The 22,063-nt window shown below is 40.0% G+C and overlaps 1 protein-coding gene across 4 annotated transcripts in view; it reads right to left on the minus strand.

The window, feature by feature from the left end:
* Window positions 1-22,063, minus strand: part of septin9b (septin 9b) — a 90,888-nt gene that overhangs the window by 26,596 nt on the left and 42,229 nt on the right. The window contains exon 1 of one of the 4 annotated variants that reach the window (XM_059339798.1): window positions 8,926-8,981. The exons of the other annotated variants lie outside the window; for them this stretch is intronic. The gene's annotated coding sequence lies outside the window, so the exon portion shown is untranslated. Of the gene's footprint in view, window positions 1-8,925; window positions 8,982-22,063 lie in introns of those variants that run through there. 4 annotated transcript variants of the gene reach the window in all.

Consider the following 22,063-nt stretch of genomic DNA (forward strand, 5'->3'; position numbering starts at 1 on the left):
GCTCTTTCACATCTTTATTTATGCATTTTATGTATCAGAGTGACAGTTCTGGCATTTACATCCACAATAAAGTGTCTCTTCATGAGTCACATCTGCATTAGAGCGTTATGATGTTCCACAAAGAAAGCTTCGATAACCTTTGCCATTGCTAACTACATTTCTAGATGAGTAACCTCATTACATACAGTATGACTCAGATCACGACTCAGTGGCCATAACCGTTGAATCGCAACTGTTCTCAAACTAGACAGACCCAACGGGTGCAACAAAATAGAACAATGTATCAGACATGTGACTCTTCCCTTGAATAAAATTCCTTCGAGGAGCATTGTTTCATGTAACTGAATCCAATAAAAGCCAGAGTGAGCCAATGGGTGCACAGTTCATTTAAAGAATAATACGGGAACTGGAACCGTGCAGACGACCAAGCAGGTGCATCAACGACCCTGAACTGAACCCTCACATCAAAATATTTGGCCTGCTGCTCTGATCTCCCCTTATCAATACAAAGTCTCCAAATGATAACAACTTTATTAAACTTTAGAAAGAGGTCATGTGTTAAGCTGACTTCCAATAAATAAAGTACGATAGAAGAGAAGAGATTCTCTTTTTTTGGCCTCGTTATGCAAAAGTGGTATTTCAGGATTAGCTGATTTGAAAGCTTTGTTTAATGAATGGAGATGAGTTCAGGCTTTTTCTTTGCATGAATAGATAGATCCCATCAAAGAGAGGACTCTTTTATCTTCCATTGATGGCACTTGTAGTTGAAGGGGGCTGTTTCAAGTTTTATCATTGGCATTTACAAATGCATCCTTACATTTCTGAAGATATACTATTAAAATGAAACATGAGAAGACAAGGCCATTGGTGTTGATTTATTGGTGAAATGTGCTTGTAGTTCACTCATACAGTAACTATTAAACATGAGTTTCAGTCGTGTGTTTTATCTGCATTATGGTAGTTGTTTGGTTTCCTGTTTGTCACTGACAGCTTCACAGCAGACAAAAAACCACAGCATTTGCAGCCACATTAAAACGGTTTGTAGCTTAAAGGGCCACCTCACCAATTTAGTTAACTCATAGCTAAGAGTACTGCCCTGCTCGTGAAAGCAGATTTATGATGTTTTTAAGCTTTTTCAAATAACCATATCATTCTGAGCTCAGTTTTGTAAAGGTGTTAAAAAAGAAGCACTGGTCGATCAAGCTAGACAGTGAATGAAGAGAGGAAATGGCATTAGGGAGAACAGAGCTGTGAATCAGAGGAATAAAACTTTTTTCATTGCTGCTTAATTTTGAGAAAATCTTCATAATCTGTCTCTCATAAATCACACAATTTTATGAAAGTGCAATACAAAATCACTGGCAAACTTCTTCAGTGAACGATTCCTCTTTTGTTTAAATCCCAGAGCCTATTTTTCATCCTTGTTCCTCATGATATCCTATGAATTGTACAGAACCAGAGCAAAGTAAGACACAATAGGTCATTACTGTCAATATTGTGTGTGAATAAGTTTCTAAAATTCACACAAATTACATTAAAACTCTTAGTTGAAACCATTATTATTCTTTTTGGCGGGACAGAAGTGATGATATGTACAGTCTTGAAGTGAGAGAGTACTCGACAGATTTCTTGGAAAACATTAGAGCACAATACAACCAAATGTATTCTTGTTAATCCTGAATGCCAGCACAGCTCAGTGGAGACCAGAAAATACAAAACTGCTTTCAGACAGCATTCTTGTCTGGCCTCAGCCTTCACAGAAAAGTAATACATCATGTTAATATTTCAAGAAGTATGTAGGATGTAAACATTAAGCTAACAGATATGAATGACCACTATCCTGAAGCACCAAACCCACTTCCTTAAACTGACCTGTAATGTAATCCTCCTTGAAAACCAACACAAAGTGTTCCCCTTCGATCCGATACAATTTTCTGTTCTGCTCTAACAGAGAAACCCCTTTTCACTCTTGACTCACGCATAACTCAACACTCCCCTCTCAAGCCTTTCATTAAAATCTCATCAGGCATATCACATCCAACTCTACATTTAATATTCAGAGTGAAACTTGAATGTGCCAATGCCAGAAACAAAGCCTTCATTGTCTTTTTGACTAGCCTCTTTAAAAAAACAAAATTGAGTTTCCTTCGATCCACAAGCTTCACTTCACCACTTTTCAGCTCTGCTTTAAATTAAATGTGCAAGTAGTTTCTTTGTATGTTACTGTTTAACTCCAGCCCAGACAATATCAGCATGGTGAATACCCTGCAGTTGGGGGGAAGAAAACCGGGGGTGACTGAGACAAAAAGACATCAATAAAATGATTCATGGCATGCACAACATGTAATTAGTGCAGATGAGGCAAACTTTTTAAAATGAGTGTGGTTGATGACTGACACTCTACAAAAGGAACCGGTCAACATTGAAGGGTTTTATAGCTGACCATAATTAGTTTTTTTCATTCCTGGATTCAAATGTTTTATCTCACAAATTTTGCCTACAGTTTTAATGTGCATACTTAACTCATGCTCCTCTGTGAGAAATTGTTTTGCTTTCTGGAGTTCTCTGTAGCAGGCACATGTAATTGAATTTTGTTCCATTGATATACTTCAGACTACCAAATAAGTAATTAAATGAAGATCAAAGACCAAAATTTCACTTTTAATTGTTTGAGGAAGTCTCAACTCAATTTAGTGAAGTCCCAGACTTCACTAAATAACATTTTTTATTCACGTGGGTCACAAGTCAAGTTGTTTACCAAAGATTCAACCCTGAAAGTTCTAGCAAACAATATTACCCTGTGATGAAAGGTTTTGTCAGACAGCCAAAGCTTTATATCTAAATTGAATAATGTCTTGTACAAGTGCATTTTTCTGGAGATACTTGCAGAACAAGGTGCTTGGATTTTCTTCCCCTCCCTGCCTTCAGTCTGTCTAAGCATATGTTCGAGAGCACCTCAGGGGATTGTGCTTTGGGAAAGAAGGTATCATGTCTGTTCTTCTAATCACGCACTGTTACTGACAGCTCTTAAACACTGTCTGCTGGTTTTTTTTTTTTTATTTTAAACATGGTTCCCATGAGGTAGGAGGCGGGTGCATATTTCCCTTTCCTGAGTGTTTCTATGCGAGTGTTTTCCCTTTCTCTTTTCTCTCTCCGTCTCTTTTAAACCGGAGATGACATTTCCACTGGCCCTTTGGTGGCTCCCTCTTAAGAGGAAGAGATCGTTAAGTTTTATGCCTGCCGAAGTCTGAAGGAGATGGATGGAGGGCCCAGACAGAAGAAGGCAGTCTGACAGTCGTAAGTGTTTCACAGGAATACAGGATTAAACATATGCACAATTTAATATCAAATTTTATGTAGTAGTTTTATAGCTACAGTCAGGTAAAGAATTCACTTTTTAAGCCAGAGTCTCCAATGAGAAACACACCAACTCATCTTGTAACACGAGCACATTAAACAAACTCATCTCAAATTTAATTTAAACTCATCACTGCCATTTCCAATCCTACTTTAGCTGTTTATTTTCCTCATGATCAGTAATGACACTAATACATGGAACTTACCCCCAACTGTGATGATAAGACACACAATCTGTTGTGCAGAGTGTGAGGATGGTTTAAACCCACAGTGCATTTGAGTGCAGCGCAGGTGCGACAACCTGGTCTCTACTGAGACAAAGGGTCAGTTAAAAAATAAGTATATGCTCAGCTTCACAAGAAGAGTTGAACTAAAAAAAAAAAAAAAAAACGACAGCCATAAAAACTCCTGATCTACCAAAAATGATGCTATGTAGGAAATTTGGCATACTGAATTTTGCAATAAATAAATAAATAAATAAAAGTGGTATTGCTGAAGATGAACTTAAACTCTATATGTGGACGTACTTTAAAAAATAATATAAAATCATTATCATTAGAAACAGTGTTACACGGTGGCCCATATTGGGTTGGATGCCAAACAGCAAAATTTGTCAGCTGCAGTGTATCAAGACTTTTAGTACTCACGTCTTTGAAGAAACTAAAGACAAGACTTTAAATAATCAGTGACCAAATCTATGTAAATGCAGATGCAGCAGACAAAGACATGTGAAAGCATTTATGTTGTGAAATGCAGTCAAATTAATCACAGCATAGGCCAAATATACAGTAAGCAACAGCAGCCACAGGATATGATACATTGTGGCAGTGCTAACTGTAGGATTTCCTCTGCTGGCTTTAGATGATATTTTTGGAAAGAGACTTTCCAAAAGGTGTTAATATTACTTTGTCTACAAACCCAAAGTGCTGAAGCCTTAAAACTTATGAAGGGATTTGCTAGTTTCTGCTTCGTGTCGTGACTTCAATGTCATATGTATGCATGTTTTCAAAGGAGACCATGCCACTAGCTTAATGCTACACTGCGTTCTGTTTGAGGGAGATAACACGATGGTGTGTTTACAGTAGGTAGTGACAGAGTATGGTCGACAGAAGGGTGCTGGGAGGATAGGGGAGGTTCTTACTGTGCTGTCATCTACATCCAAGAGGAAATCCCGCTCGCTCAAGCCCCCATCCGTGGTATGAAACCAAAGGTGGTTTAAAAACGGTGGTTTAAAAAAAAAACAAAAAAAAAAAGTTTCTTCATTTTAACAACTTGCCGCCATGTAAGACGATGAGGTTCCATGAGGTGGATGGTGGCTACAGCTACATTGGTACTCGAGAAGCTCTGAGGAATGCTACTGGCCCACATCATCTTTCAGCCTTGTCACTCGTGCCGGCCCACTGAGAATGCAACCCCTGGCCTATGTTGGAGCAAAGCAGATGGTGTTTGCTCAGTGTTGAAATATAGCTCTCCACACGGAAACTTCTGGTCGTGCTGATAATGACCTGTCCCAAAACACCTCAAGAAGATTGAAAGAGTGAGAAGAGATGGAGAGAAAAAAGCTGTAGAGGAAGGGTCATTGAGGTAAAGGGGCAAGATCAGGGAGAGATGAGATGCGGGATAAATGCTACAAAAACAGTGACGGGCTAAAAAACACAACATGAGTGAGTGCTGTTTGGATCAATGGCTGTAAGCAGAGACTGAGAAAATGAGAGGGCAGAACCCAAAACAGCAGGGCGGTCATTGTGGTGCTGAGAACAACTGTAAGAGCCTGCTGTTCTGGGCAGCTCTCAGTAGTGTAAGCTACCTGACCACAGCCGTAACTCAAAGCTCCAAACATTTCTGAGAAACATGGATGGGGAACTAGGAGGGTCCAGCCGTAGACCCAGGCACAGCTGCAGAAGGGGAACTGGTACAGGGTAAAGGACAAACACAGCCCATCGTGCTCTAAATCACACAACCACCAAAGTATGAACTGGGAGAGGGGCTCACTGGGGAGAATTATTCAATGGTGAATAGTTTGTAGTGCTTAATGAGAAAAAATGAGAACAATCAGGCTTTCCAGTGCCGACTTCTGCACTTGAAGTGGGTTCTTTTTTCTCTCTCTGAGTCGCACCAGTAAGTTGTCCATAAAATGAACTGCTAATTAGGTCTCTTCATTACTTTACAACAAAGTGTATGAACCCAGCTGTGAAGAGAAAGAGGAAACAAGAAAGACTGGACCAAACGTATGTATCAAGAGTGTTAAGTGCATGTGGTCTAATATGCCTATCTTTCAAAACTTTAAACCAAAGGGATTATTTGTACAATAACATTTGTGACATTTAAGAACTTTCATTTAATAAAATATTTTATTTTAAAGTTCTGGAAATTGTCTGTAGTAGGGCTGGGTATCGGTACTCAATACCCTTAAGGTATCAATCAATAAATCTCAAGTATAATAACTTGAGTATAATATTCAATGCTTTTTGTACATAGATCTAGAAGAAAAAAAACTATTTGCATGGTTTTGCTTGCAGCCAATCACTGCAAGCATTCCTACATTTAATGCAACTTGTGATTGGCCCACTACCACAGCCAGTCACATATAGTATGTGGTGTAGTGAAGTGAAGCATGGTGTATTTGACAGAGTTGGCAGTTCAGCTTGTAATATGTATGCATGTGTATGTGTATGTGTATGTGTGTGTGTCTGTGGTGTAAGTCCGGATATACGTTTGGTACGTATACAGTTAAGAGCAAGCCCTCTGTCCATACTGTGTGTTCATTTCGTCTGTATTTGTGCACATTTTCTCAGAGCTTACGGACTGCACAGAGTGAAACCACCAGAAAGGACATGACAAAAAAAATGTTTGAACTTTGGCGCAACTTTTCGAGGAGATATTAGTGTACAATTCCCCGTCCAACATCCAAAATTAATTTTTGCCTCAAGAGGTCCATAATTACATTGCAACCGACACCATCAGACATTTTTGCTGTTTGCGAGAAACTTTTGACTGAGCTGATCTACCCTACAGTGGGTAATATACATACATCCATGCCAACATTAAGGACACATGGAAATACGAGTTGTATCATTTGAAATGGATGTTTCTGTTTTTGTACGTAAACGGAGCATAAATGAGGACGGGGAAGGAGTGGTGGTGACATTTTACGCTAGTGAATCCTTCAATTCAAATAATGGTCGTTGAATGAGGTAAAAAAATAGTTCACTAGTGTCACTTTAAGCTTACAGGTATGATACTTTTTTTCAAATGATACCCAGTTCTACCATGTAGTGTCTGTGCAAGCTCATAATAATTCCCATTTCCATCCCAGAATCAAAATCACTGTGAGAGATTACCCATAATGCCTTGCTGGAGGCATAATACTGCTAGATGAGGACACCATAGACTGGCATATACCACCCTCTCCGCTCCACCTCTCTAAGCCCACAACCTCTCACCTCTAACCGGACATGACATGTCTGACTTCCTCCCTTCTGTGACATACATGAGCAGAAAACATCCTCCTGCTGTGGGCAGCTACAGTCATACACGGTGCCAGAAGAGTTTCTAACTAATGTGTTTCCTTCTGACGAACTATTATATATTTTACAAAAAGACCACAAGTCCATCATTTTCTACTTCAATGTGCCGATGAGGGAAACCAAAAAAAAAAAAAAAGAGTAACATTACAAGAACTACATTCTTCCCTCGCTGATGGTACAGGGGAAAAAAAGACAGGACCACATGAGATTATATACACATGGATACAATTAGCTAGAGTATGAAGATGTACTGTAATTCCGGAATGAATATTTTCAGACAAACAGTGTGGTTGTTTACTGTAAAACATGTTCACGCCTTTCCTCCTTTCAACTCTGCTGCCTTCAGGGCAAATTCTTCTGTGGAAAAAATGAACTAAAAAGTCCAACATGACGAGAACAACAGGTTAATTCTTTACAGGAGTGGAGATCTCTTTGAAGAATAAGATTTAAAGACTTTGCACCTGCAGCACAATATCTCTTTCTTGCATTTAAGATTTTTTTGAAAATTACATATCTGTCAAGACAGGACTGATATGATAAAGTGTTACATGACAGCAAGAATGTGTGAATTTATTTCACGCCGCTGGCCCCAAACAACCCTAATGAAGTGTTTATCTGTGGTGATTTAATTACTTGTAATCATTGAGCTAATCTGATTAGCAATATGCAAACAATGGCTGAGTGGTTTTTATCTGGCGCCTATTGTGAAGTGTATTGTAATAATGCTTTATGTGGATCAGATATGAGGCAGCATTAGGAATTTGCTGGTATCAAATGTATTGCGTGCTAAGCTTCAGTACGCTGACACTGCAGGCTGACTACTGTGGGAAAATAAATCCAAATTAATTTTTTATAATTCAATAATGCTGTGTTGGATGTTGTACCCAAGTGTGTTTTTTTCATGCAGAAGTCTCGATGTGCGAGGTCATATCCCTTTTCTTGTCAAATATAAAGATACAATGTGGGTGGTAGGTGCACAGCAAGGACAGCCAGAGTACAACATCTCTGATAATGTTACTTTAGTGGAGAGTTCACTGGGTTTTCTGGGTGCAGCATCCAACAAAGCAACTATTCAGCCATCGTACTGCAAACTGCGTAAAAGTAGACCATGTGATGCACTGAAAACATGGGAGAGCTGGCGGCTCAAAAGTTTTTTTCTGGCCTCCAGGGCACAAAATTAAAGCTTAGTGACTCACCACAACCTAATTTTCTTCCCACCAAAAACAACTGACAAGAGTTAGAGGAAAAGAGGAGCTTCTTGCTATTCCCAGTGGAGGAGCACAACTAAAACTATGACCTGCTCGACTCTTCACCTCTTCTTGAACTTGGCAATAAACTCTCCTGAGAGCAGCCTCAAAGTATCGTCAAAATTAAATCACGTCGAAACAGCTTGGCTCTATCAGTGCCTGGCTAATCCACTGCACTGGATCAAAGTCAGGCTGGAAACTCGGTCTGATGTGACGCTGAAGGAGAAAACATGACTAGAAGGAGCCCCGGAGACCTGAGACCATAAAGAGTAATGGTGGGTGATCCTGATTGGTCAACACTCTGTCCCATTACGGCAGATTGATTATCCATGCATGCTCCAGAGCTGAAGACACAATGGGAGGGAAAGGGAGAAAGAAAAGGAGAGGGGGGAGGACGAGGAGGAGGCTGACCCCCCAAACTCTCCCCGATGGCTGAACAATGGAAAAGGGAGAGGACAGAGAGAGAAAAAAATAAAAGAAATGAGATATTACAAGGCCTGCATGCTAAATTAGTTTTTCTACAGATCTCCTGCCAAAAACACACTCCACCTCTCAGACCCAAAACTTCCACACAGCACACACACACACACACACACACATACATACACATACACATAAAACACCTGGCCAACTAACTTTGACACCCACAGCCTCAGAGCACCAATCATCTCTCCCCCACCGTTTCTCTCTCCTTCCCCCTTTCCCCCCCGTTTATCTCCTTTCTCCAAAATCTATCACAGCTCTCCTTGTGAGACAGAAAAGCACACGGCAAACATTTAAAATCGACAACTCACCCAACCCTTTCCTCTCCTTCTCTTCTCTCTCTTCCTCTCTTATACTCTCTTTCTCTCTCAATCACAGCTCCAGCTGGTGAGGCTAGAGTGCTGCTGCTGCTCCCCCCTGGCCACGCCCACAGCTCGATCATGTGACCGTCATCCCAAGTGGCTAGGGGAGGCTTTCGGCTGCCACACCCCTCATTCACAGAAAGTGAATGGGTAACATTGTGGATACAGCAGGCTATCTCAAACCATGTGTGATTAAGTAAACCCATGAGAGATAAAAACAAAAACAAAAATGGTGTGTGTGTGTGTGTGTGTGTGTGTGTGTGTGTGTGCAGTTTAATCAAAATGTGTTATGTCAAAATAATGGAATATTTATTTTCATTATTTTCTCAGTGTGTGTATTTGTGAGAGATTGTATGAGTAGAAGTGTGTTCGCGCCTGTGTGTTTGCACTAGACAAGAGGCAATATTCTTCATGCTTCCCTGTCCTAGTGTGTGTCCATCTGCTCTCTCCCTCCCACTGCTTTGTTTCACTGAGGAGAGTATTGGATTGTGTGTGTGTGTGTGTGTGTGTGTGTGTTTCTGGGTGTGCACTGAAAGCATTTGGTCATCTCCCTGATTCAGTCCTCCAGGACTTATTTTCTTTCTGACAAGCACAAACGTGAGTCTGCATCCCTCAAAACTGTGGTTGACTTCTAAGTTTAGAAAAGAAAAAGAAAAAATATTTAAAGGTATAACTTGACATTTTGGAAGCATGATGCCACCCTTATATCATGACTGGAAGCTAATGTAAGCTTTCTCCAAAGTTTAAGACTGTTTTTTTGCTATGGAATTAGCAAGCTAGCTACTCGTGGTCAAAAAGGCAGCTTTGAAAGGAGAAAAGAAAGGATAACATCTCACGTAATAAAATCGAATGAAGAAATAAGGTATTTTGAGGCTCCACAAAGTATATCCAGCTACAAAGAAGCCTGACGTTAAGTACAGAGAGTTGTGTTTTGAAGATTATTTTTGGGGCATTTTTTGATAGTGACAGAGAGAAAGGAATGGAAATGCTACAAAGAAACCTTGTGCTAGATTTAACCCAGGTCTGCTGTGACAAGGATTCAGCCACGAAACAGTGAGCCCACGGGACGCCCCAGAGAGTTATGGTTATGGAACGACACACCGTAGGGTGGCCATTCGTCCGCTCATTTGTCCTCCTTTTGAGAAAATAACAAAAGACAGTTACCTTGTTAGTTTAATACTTATTGGCCAAAATGTGTGTCAAAAAAGCTGTTTCAAAATAAGTAATTTCATTGGTTACATTTTCGTGGTGACCTATCAACACATGGCTAAGTTGAATATTCAAATGAGGCATGTGTTGATTAGCCACAAATGCCAGTTTCTACCACCAGGCTGTCAGTCAAGCTCTCAGCAACTGAAAGTCTGAAAATGCCAAAGCGAAAGACTTCCTTTAACCCGGAATGGGCAAGAGAACACGGGTTTGTTACTAAAAGTAGGAGGGATGAGTTTCATTCTTTTTGTACATTATGTGGAAGCAATGTAGATGTGAGCAGCAAAGGCAAAGCAGCTATCAGAGACATGCTAGCACTGACAAGCATCGAGCTAATCAGAGTACAACTCTGCTTAACACCAGATCATACCAAGCAAATATCTGCTTGCTTGTCCCATGTATGCAAAATATCCTCCTTTTTGATGTGGAGGAGATGGCCACCCTAACACACCATCTTGTCTATTCGCACTGAGTAAACTGGCAGGTTTCAGAATTTTGCAGACTGGTGCATGGCAAGTAGTTGCAAGTTTTATCTTTTGGCTCTGGAAATTTGTAGTCTGAACTGGGCTTTAGGGAGAAGAGTTTCTGACTCCAAGTAAAACACAGGAATTTCATTGATGGTTTTACATTCTCTTTTGTGCTTTCCCTATTTTTAGTTTATATAGGAATATCAAATACTCACAACAACTTGAGCAAATCAAGATGCACTGAAGTCAATATTGGCTACAAAGCAGATGAAAGTGTTTCCAAAACCAGAATGTTCTCTGGAAATATGTATTGCTCTGGTGGGCTTCCTGTGTCCCATTTCACCCACAAAAGAGACTTTTGCATTTATGGCCCCCCACACGCTGCTGACTGCAAAACACTAATTTATTAGACATGTTAAAAGACCTTGACTAAGAATAGCTTTTACGATTAAAGAAATATTCTGGTTATAAAATGGTTTTCATCTTGACTGACTTGAAGGAGAGAGTGATTAATATGTTCCTTTGTTTATCTGGCTTAACTTTTTTCCATCAGCATTCAGACTGAAGGCCTGAGAGAGATTTTCGTAACATTCAGCAGAAAATGCTTCCTTCCTGTCGAGGCTGGAGCTGAATCTCACACTTGGCTGCGGTTTTGTTGTGAATGTAAATGTACAGCAGCATTATTGTATCTTTCTTTGTGTTAAGACCAGGTAATCTGTTGAAACATGTACAATATAATTTCCATTCACAAGTCTTATAGGTCTCATGTGCTAGGTTATTGATCATAGTTGACTTGTTTTAACACTGGATAATTTCATATTTATTTTACAGATTTGACTCTTGGTGGAGATTAACTTCCCTGGTCCAGACTGAAAACCATGTCAGTGTCAAATCAACATAATCTGCTCTTCAAGACATGTTTTGCAAAAATGCACATCTACAACCTCTGTAATTCACAATTTAAACATTTTTATAGGCCTTGGTTCAGTTTTCAGTTCAGTTGTCTTGAGATCTGTCATCTTCAGTGTGAAAACAGGAAACAAAGTAAATGTTTTCACTATCCTACAAGCCTGAAGAACATACTTTTTGGGACACTTTCCAGCTTTATATCTCTTTTGAGCAAATGTAAGCATTTTCCATATAGCTTTTACGAAACAATAAACAATGCTGTCAGTGAAACTTATGACCCACTAGTATCCGAAGCTACCATTTCCTCTTGTGGGAACCAAAGACCAAAGCAGAGGTCTGCTGTTTGTTACTGTGTTACTTTATTAGTTGTCCTGGCCTAAAAAGAAGCTTTGAGCAACAGATTTATGGCCAATAAATTAAATTGGAATCCAAGTTTGGGGATACAATGTGTAAGGACACACAACATGTGTGTTTATATGTATGCATGCAATTAAGTGTACCAAACAGGTGCCTGTTAACATTATACATAGTCATAAAAAACAGGCACTTCTTCACAGGCAGATTTTTTAAAACAACACCAGAAAACAGCTTTAAAAATGAAAAATGCCATTAAAATGTCTCTCCACATTTAATTACAAAAGGTTGGTTGAGCCAGATTTTCTTGCAGTGAAGTCATTAGTTTCCTGCAGTGCTGCAAGCTCAAATTAAGGAATTCTATTTTCATCTATATTTCTTCAGTTTCTCTTTGGAAAAACACAGTGACTTTTTCAAACATTTGGTAGCATTGAATCATGTGAGCTGGAGAGGTAACTGAAGACTAATATGTGGTGATGACTAGCATGCCTTGAGCCCCCTTGTGGAGCTCTCAGCTCTGTGATTGGCCCGGAGGTCAGGGCTGATTGCTGAAGGCCACCAAATCAAGGCAGAGCACATATGGAGCTGATTAAAAGAGTCACCTCCGTGACTCAGCTGACCGAGTGGCTCGGTGACACATCCTCCCCGAGAGAGGGGGGAGGGAGCCGGAGGAAGGGCTGAAAGGAAGGAGAAGGAAGGAAAGAGGAGGCAAAGAAAAATAAAGATGAAGGAGGAGATTAAGGAGGAGGAGGGGGCTGGTGGAGATGGGGGTGGTTGGAAGAGTCAGGAGCAAGAGACACGAGGGAAAGAGGAAGAACATCTGTCTTGGCCTGGATGTCTACAGGGAAGATAGCTGTGTCTGTTGGAGACTTCCTGTTGTGTTTTTTTGCCATGGTTGCTCTGCTCCCCTGTGGTGCAAATGGAGACAGCATGTGTGCGATGAGTGACGACGGTTTATCTCAACACCCTAAAGTGGCCTCCTCGGCTCAACCTCCCCTTCTCTGACTGAAACCACTGCACATACAGTAACAGTACAGATGGATTCATATGTGTGTATATCTTGAGCTACTTCACATGCTGACAGTAAAAATACTTCACTTCTCGAAGTGTATTCCTCCACAGACGCTTGCACATTATGCCTCAAGGTTACAATAACTCAGGCCCGTGTTTGCTTTTTCATCAGATATTTAGCTTGCTAAAACTCTCGTGCTGTTTGCATAATGATTACCGCAACGAGGATGGACAGATTTTGTGGTCCGAGCGTTTATTTATGGGAAAGTGTTTGCTTACGGTGTCCTTTGTCTCTTTTAAGCCACCAAAGCTTTCCCAGCTGGACTATTTAAAGGGACAGTTCACCCCCAAAATAAGAAAATTGTATTTTTCCTCTTGCCTGTTGTGCTTTTTTAGAGGATCTATTGATCAAAAGACCAACAAACTATGGAGCTATTTCCTTTCTAGTATGTTTCCTTGATAAAACTGCTCACAACAAGGTTTGTTATTATCTTAATTAACTTGGACGTCATTTATAGAAAGAGACAATGCTGTTGAGTTTTTCAAATGTACTTTTAGCACCACGAGTGAAATGCCATGTAGTTCCTTTATATTCAAGAGAAAGCAAACATCTCTACAGGAAAGACGGAAAATACATTTGATTTTTGAATGAACTGTCTTTTTAATACTGAGAACTACCATCAAAGACAGAAAGACAGAGACAACTATCCCTTACTGTTTTCAATTACCATGAAAGCATTGTCTCTTTTACATTGCGACACTTGGGCTAAAACCTGTTTTTTAACTCAAAAAAATTAAACAAGCATTTTAAGAGGAAGTGTAAAATAGTGCCAAGGAAGCGGGTTTTTTAACCAAACAATGCGGTTTGCAGTTAAATCAAGAAAGAGACAAGGGAAAAATGTTCAACCAGAATCTTGGGATATTTCTGCACATCCATTTCCTTTCCCCATCGAAGGAGGATGCATCATGCTTCAGCTTGATTGGCCTTAATGAAAACCAGTTGTCCTTCTTGCCTCTGCAGAGTCTAAAACAGTCGAGCTATCCCACTGACACAAAGCACAAACAGATACTCACAAAGGCTTTCCGTCTCATGGTTGTTGTGTATCTCATTCCTAGTAGAGGTCATTCCTCCTGTCAGCCCGCTTCCAGTATTTAACAAGAAAATAATTTTGATAACACAGAAGAAGTCTCTGAATATATATTTCCCAGTCGGTGGCAGCTGCTGTTAAGTTCTTTACTATTCTGTAGATGAACAAGAGCTTATCTCATAAACTGCGCTTCCTGAAGCACACACACCAACATGTACTCTCTATTTCTGTTGATGTTCTGGAGTCAAAGCCTTCCCTGATGAACAATAAACAGAGTGACTCCAAGGGATCGGCCTTCTGGGGAATCCCTGGCCCCTTGTTGCATCTAGGACAGGGATGACTCAACTCCAAAAACAAAAGAGAAAATGGAAGCTCTGTGATTAAACTATTTGTGCGGCCGCTGCACATCTTCCAGAAACATCTAGCCCAGTGATGATGCTATTTATCTATAATAGAAACCTTCCATGTGCAGAAGCAGGGAAGCAGATTGATAATTTCTCCTTCAATGAATCATGAGGATATCATCTTTTTGAATTAGTGTTGAAAATGTGTTGCCAGGACTGGACAACAAGAAGTACAGCTGAATACTAGATTTAATGTTGCCAGTGTGTCAACTCATCCGGCAACTTGCCCTTTACCCCAAATCTTAAGTTTGCCTGCTCCATCTGCCTCCTCTTCTACTGAGTGATGTTGACGTTTGCAGTCTGCTGCATAGCATCACAAAGCACTTCACGCCATCAAGGCTGGAGGTGAAAGTTCACCCAAAGCTCCTCCAGGCTCCACCGCCAAGGCTTCTCTCAACAGATGACGGTTCTTCGAAGAAGCTGATTTCCCGTAAAACCACAAAGCTGCAGCAATATTCTCTAAATCCCCAAATGATCACAGCAAACCCCAGTTATTTCATAAAACACAGTCTGTTTTTGAGTGTTTTTTAAAGTCTGTGCCAATTATTGGAAAGTATCTTTAATGATTCAATAAAAAGCTGCCTGTGCATTCCCAACGGAGGGACCAATCAGCAGCACGTCTGCACACTAGGCTTACTCGGCTAATCTAAAACATTAATCTGTCGGGAGAGAAAGGTGAAGGTACTTAAGCGCGAAAGAGACGATGAGAGTTATTACCAGAAAAGGTATGCATTACTTCCCTTCTGACTGCATTGAACCGACTGTATGTTAAACCTTTTTTTTTTCTTTGGGTAAATCTTTGCTGCCGATGATCTGAGAGCATCCCAGCTGAAACAGAGATGAGGGCTTACATAGTTGAATTTTACATCTACCGAGCCGACAGCCTGGAAACAGAGTAAATGGCTCTGAAATGACTACATAATCTCTTCATCACACCCCAGTGGACCATGATGTTTTACACTAACTTTATAACACATCTCCTGCCAGATTATGTATTTTTAATTTTATATTTGTCGCTTCAAAGCATATTTTTAAGACTCATGCATCAGTAGTGTTGAGTAGGCTTGAGTTTTAACTTATGGAGAACATAACTCTCAAAGCAGCTCTACACAGTGGTGTAGTGATTAGCAAGATGGTCACAGGTTCGAATCCAGCCTGCGGCTCTTCTGTGTGGAGTTTGCATGTTCACCCCGTGTCAGCGTGGGTTCTCTCTGGGTCCTATGGCTTCTTCTCACAGTCCAAATACATGCAGCTTAGGTTGGGACTAGAAATTGCCCGTAGGAGTGAATGAGAGCGTGATCGGTTGTGGACCTGTCCAGGGTGTACCCCACCACACACACACACACACACACACCGGTCACAGACAATGTAAATCAATTTGAAAAAATATGTTCTGTTCGACAGTGCCCTGCAGTCTTGTTGCATTTTGGATAATGTAGGCACGATGCTAAATTAAAGGTGTATTTTTCAAAGTTTTGCAGCCAAAAGAAAATGTTTGTATTGCTATAGAATCTGCATATGCTATGATATCCATCTTCCTTAGCTTAGCTTAGCTTAGCTTAGCTTAACCCTGTAACACATGTCTAACCTGTCTACCGGTCTATATGACCAAACTCAATCAGAAAAGATACTTGTAATTATCATTTCAAGCTAGTAAATGAGTCAACAAACCAGCTTTAACATGATTATAATGGCCAAAAGCTGCTGTATCATCACAGAGTAGCGCACACACACACACACACACACACACACACACACACACACACACTCAACTGTGTAATGAGTTGGTGTAACATAAGGGACTCTTATTTTTCATTTTGCACACATGCTCACTTAAGACAGACTCACACCCTCGCACAAGAATCCCTCAGCCCCCTCATCTACTCATTTCAGCAGATGGCAGGACTGTGGCACAAACGGCCATCTGTCTGTCCACACACACACACACACACACACACACACACATACACACACACAATTATTGTTTTTCCAGCATGTCCTCTATCCGCCAACAAGTGGGCCAAACATCATTAGCAGCGATGTGGAGTCCTCACATGAACTTCTCTTCTTCATTAAAACGAGCCACGGTGTAAATATAAACAGTTTGCAGATGATCCCATCGAGAAAGACAAACCAACTAAATTCACATATTTCCATGTGTGAGACATTTGTTTTGCCGGTTTGTTAAACTAAGTATTCAGCAAAGTATCTAATCCATTATTTTTCCAGGTCATTTGATTGATGATACTGAGAAAAAAAGACTCCATTGCTCATGCTGGCATGGTGTGTTATTTCTATTTTAAGGCCCAACATTAGTCTGGCTTCATTTCTTCATTTCCATGGCCAAGATAAGGGACATGATTTTCCCATCAGCGTCTAGGACAAAGGAGTCTCATATCTGGATAAACAAGAGGGAGGATTCACCCGGAGAACGAAGATAATGTCAACCGAGAATAAGACTTATCTGGGTTTGCTTCATCAAGCTCTGATGGCCCATATCCGACCATTTGTCTCTTATCTTTTAGGTGATATAAAATGTCGATAAAGGTGGTTTGTGTGCGCGTGTGTGTAACCAAAGCAAAGATGTTTTGTTAATTCCATGTGAAAGACAGAGCGGGATCATTCTGGTATAATTCATGTTCTCAGTGTGATGAGAAAGTGTGTGTGTGTGTTTGAACATGTATGTGCTTTCACATGTTTGTAAAGTTGAAATGTGCTGGCTTCACAGCACGCAGGAGAAAGTGAAGGGGGGGTGGGGGTGGGGGGCGTTCACTGCAGTTGTGGGATTTGGCGAGATGACTAAAAAGGACAAAGGTCTTTCTGCAGTGGTGGGAAACTTCTTTAACCCTTGACTTCCCCCAGATGCTCAATGTAAACTTCAACTTCCGAAAGCCTTATCTAGGGGAGAGGGGAACGCTGCGTGTGTGTAAGTCTATTTATCTGAGGCTGAAGGGCTGATCCCTTCCCATTTCTTCCTCCTCCTCCACCTCCTCCTCCTCTAAAGTAAAAAGAAGAAACCTTTCAAGTCCAGTTTTTTTGTGTCCACACTTCAAAGAGCTGCAGGACAATCTTTTGAAAGAGCATCTATCTTTGTAATATATTGCAGTGTTAAAAACACAAGCGGAAAAAGCCTGACATCTGCATGTTGAATTTGTTTCTGCAATAGTGCACCAGTGAGGTCCAAACTTCTGACCCCACTCTGAGAAAAGGACAGAAATTAATTTAGAGTTTCCTTCCCTTTGTTAATCTGGCTTCTCAAATAGAGGAAATGCAGCTTTAGTTCACCTGAAAGCCAGGTTCAGTGTCTAAAGAGATTTCACCTGTCCCACACTACCTCCTGGTGGCTTGTTTAGGAAGCACATCAACAGTGGAAGTCACATAATGAGAAGTGACGCTTGTCACTGTTATCACCGTGGGACATTTTTTAACTGAAAAGACAGACGTAAGACTCCAGAGGCTCAGAGGCTTCAAATGAGCAAAACTAAACAGCATTTGGCAGCTTAGTCAAAGACACAGTCAGGGATGGTTATGTGCCTCAGTGTAAGAAACGTATCATGTGATCATCTTAAGGCAAAGATAAAAAAAAACTTTTTTTCCTTTTTCTTTTTTTTTTACATACATATTCACATCACAGTGACCAATTTACTTCAGCTTTTTACTTTGTCTTTCATGTCACCTTTTCGGCTTTCCAATCAACCACTGATTCAATTACGTGTACCATCTGAAATGTAAAAAGAGGAGCTGGTTCTTCAGCCAAAATGTGGTTAAAGGTTCAATAATTGTAACGTTCCATTTATCAAATGGTCATCGTGCAAGGGAAGTCCCACATCACCACTCCTATGTTGCTTGATTTGGGAGCAGTTATTTAAAAAAAATCCTGATTTAAAGAAACTTAAAATGAGCAAAATCATAATTATTGTGTAGTTTATTAAACAAGGTTCAGAAACAGCTTCAAACACATCCCACTTCCGCACAAGCACCTGATTCATAGCCGTCCACTCTGATGCCAAAATCCCCTTTTTTCTTTTACCTCTCAGAGTTCTCTCTCTTTCTGTTGCTCTGTTGCAGGAACCACTGGGGGGCAAGATACATATGCATGCATAAAGAGAACGTTCTCCCACCCTCTCATCGCTCTCAGTTCCCCTTCCTTTGTCTCATCTCCCCTTCCACCATCAACCTTTAATCCTCCATCCTCACAACTATCTACATGCATTAAGTCTTTTCTAAACTCAAATCCATATTGGCCTGGTCTTTGTAAATTAAATGGTAAGTAGTTTGCATTCATATAGCATTTTTCTAGTCATAGCGACCCCTCAAAGTGTTTTTACAGCATCGATCAGCATCCACACACACTCATGGCACAGCATCTGGTGCTGGGAGTTAAATTTGGGGTTCAGTAGCTTGCCCAAGGACACTTTGAGCTTTGACATGTCCATGGCCAGGGATCAAACCACCATCTTCTGATCAGTGGGTGAATGCTGTACCATCTGAGTCTTCATGTGTGTAATGAAAGTTTCAATATCTAATTTTGTTTCAGTTAATTATAGCTGGATCAGAATCACTAATCTGATAAACATGATTTGTAGACCAACAACAGGACTGTAGAATCAGAATTTCTTCACTATACATATCCTTCAAATTATACATACATTAAAAAAGTCCTATAGTTATTCTTCTCTGTTTTGTTGATAACAATCTTTTTATATTTGTATTTCTTAAATGTCTTAGTTCTTAAATATTGTCATTATTTGTCTTTGTATACTTAGTATTTACTGCATAGTGGAGTATTTTACATGTTTGTACTCACACGAATGGAGTGACAATTTTAATTTTAATCTTGAATCACACATTGAACATTGATAAAACACAATCTTGAATTATTTCCCAGCCATAATAGAGTGTGCTCTGAAGTTTGGGATTGATTATACTTGTTTCAAGTGTTTTCTTTTGGGGAGACTTTGTATCAGCCCCTGGGATTGTGTTGAACTTCCTGCGACCACATTTTAACAGGTACGAGCACTGCACAGCCTCAGAGTTATGCAGACACATATGCAACTCAGCAATGATGTTATTCTCAGCGAGCAACAGTTCCCTATCACAAGCACGTAGGCAACATCTCTGTTTCCATTTCTTTGCCTCTCTCCCTCCTTTTCTTTCGGGGTAATTAGCCGACAGGTCATACTGAGTAATGGTCTGGGATCAGTCCAGAGTAATTACACTGGGAGAGGGCTGACCTCGGATATGCCTTCGCCTGAGGGTGCATGTGTGTGCCTGTGTAGGTGTGGCGATGAGAGACAACGAAAGTAAGACGAAAAATTGAGTGTGTGAAGAAGAAAGTGTGTTTGTGTGTGGCCTTTCCTGACCTATGGACAGGCAGAGACAAATCGCCCACCGTCCTCCCGTGTCCCCTCCTCCACACTTTCAGAAGGTCAGTCCGAATAAAAGACAAATGGCTTCACTTGCTCTTTCCTCCGTAATGACTACACCTCAATTAGGGAAACAAATGTACTACAAGATAATGTGTTTATTTAGGCAACATGAGGACGCATTCCAGCTCCGCTAACATAATCTGACCATCTGACATTAGGAGATCTCTTATATTCTTTACCACCACAAAAGAAGACAAGACATGATGTAACAACACGAACACTCAAAAGTTTGGGGTCACATAGAAAATTTCTGTGTTGTTTTCAATGAAAACAAACTGTTTTATTTATGATTGAGTTATAAAATGAATTTAAAACATAGTAAAGACATTGACAAGGGTAGAAATAATCATTTTAACCCGTACAAATCTCCAACTTTACCTCTAGATACTCATCTAGCCTGAGGAAGGGTCATTTTATTGCTTCTCAAATCAGCACAAAACAGTTTTCAGCTGTGCTAACATAATGCACAGGTGTTTAATGATCAATGAGCCTTTCAACACTATAAACCTGGATTAACACAATGTTCCACTGGAACACAGGAGTGATGGTTGCTGACAATATATAATAGATATTTCATGAGAAAATCAGCCGTTTCCAGCTTTAATAGACATTTACCACATTAACAATGTCGAGACTGAATGTCTGTTATTTTTTTTTTTTTTAAAAGCTGCTTTTATTTAAAAAATAAGGACATTTCTAAGTGACCCCAAACTTTTGAACGGTAGTAAATGTCTCTATATGATGTAACTCTGCACATTTCTTCTCTATAGCAAAGGTAGCACTAAATATTCCATTGAGTCTTCTTTCTTTATAACAGTAATCCAGTTGAGATAGAGGTCTTTTTTCCTCCCCATATCTTTATAAAACACTAAAAGAGTTTACTGTGTGATGTGACTCCAGTGATAACCTACCATTCCCATCATCCCAGTGATAAACACACTATTTATGGTCAACCTCTCTATCTAATGGCCTCCCCAGAGTCTAGTTACAATAAAAGAGAAGAAGTCCATCTTTGGTGTGAGCATGTAGCCCCCAGTATTTTGTCATTGGTTAATTTTAATGTAGTTAGTCAATTAGTCGACAGATGTTTTTTTTAAGCAAACAATAATAAATATTAACTTAACTAAATATTAAATATGTTCCAGACAGCATGTGATTGGAATATAGCTGATTTTTTTACTCCACCACTATCAATATGACTTTGTACAGAAAACCCATTTGTGAACTCTATATTTGAGCTCATAACAGCTGATTTCTGACACAAAATAGTGTGAGTGTGCAATACACAAATGGACTCTGGTCCGGGCTGAGGCATGCTTCAAACTGATGCTGTGAGCAGTACTGAATTCTTTAAAAAAAAAAAAACATTCTGCACACACGCTCACATGCTCCAGTTCCACTGTGCTAATTTAAAAAAAGAAAAAAATGCTCCTGTGGATCGTATTAGAGGGTAGGTTAGAGGACTTGTTGTTTTCTTGATAGTAAGCTCAAAAACTTTTGGAAAGTTGGTTGATTTGATAAAACAAGTAGTCTAAATAAAAAATAAAAATACCCTGAGCCATTTGAAATTATAACAGGCAATGTTTTCATTGTTTTCTGACATTTTATGGATAAAATAATCAATCATGAGAATAATCAGCAGGTTAGAAATAATGAAAATAATTACATTACATTAATCCTTGTCCTACAGTGACTAGGTTCCTCCATGTGACGAACAAAACGAAGTCCAGGTTAAAAAATATGTTCAAATGTGTAAGCTTGTCTTAAAAATGATAAGGTACGTGTTATTTCTGACCACAGGTGGTCTGCGTGGTCTTCTCTGTCTCGAGATGTTAGATAGAGTTCTTTCTGCTGTGTTTGATGGATTGATGAACAGCAGACCTGCCTGTCAAGATAAGGTTCCCCGTCTGGCTGAACACAGCGGCACAGAGCAGATACCAATCAGAATGAGTCTGGTGTCTGTAGCCTGAAGTGAACCTGATGGTCACGTTTTTCTTTGTCATTTTCCTTCTTAACATCTGACATCACTTATCACATCAATTCAAAGTCAGAACTGACAGATTCTCTATCTGCGTCTTCCAGCACTTGAAGCTATTTCACAGCTCAGTTTATGGCTTCACTTTATATCAAGTGGAAAATTCTGGATTTCTTGTGGTTTTACATTTTACAAGTATTCACATTTCTCTGCATTTCAATTGATAGTTTAACATATTGGA

The sequence above is a fragment of the Centropristis striata genome, chromosome 1 (genome assembly GCF_030273125.1).
Source record: "Centropristis striata isolate RG_2023a ecotype Rhode Island chromosome 1, C.striata_1.0, whole genome shotgun sequence".
NCBI lineage: Eukaryota > Metazoa > Chordata > Actinopteri > Perciformes > Serranidae > Centropristis > Centropristis striata.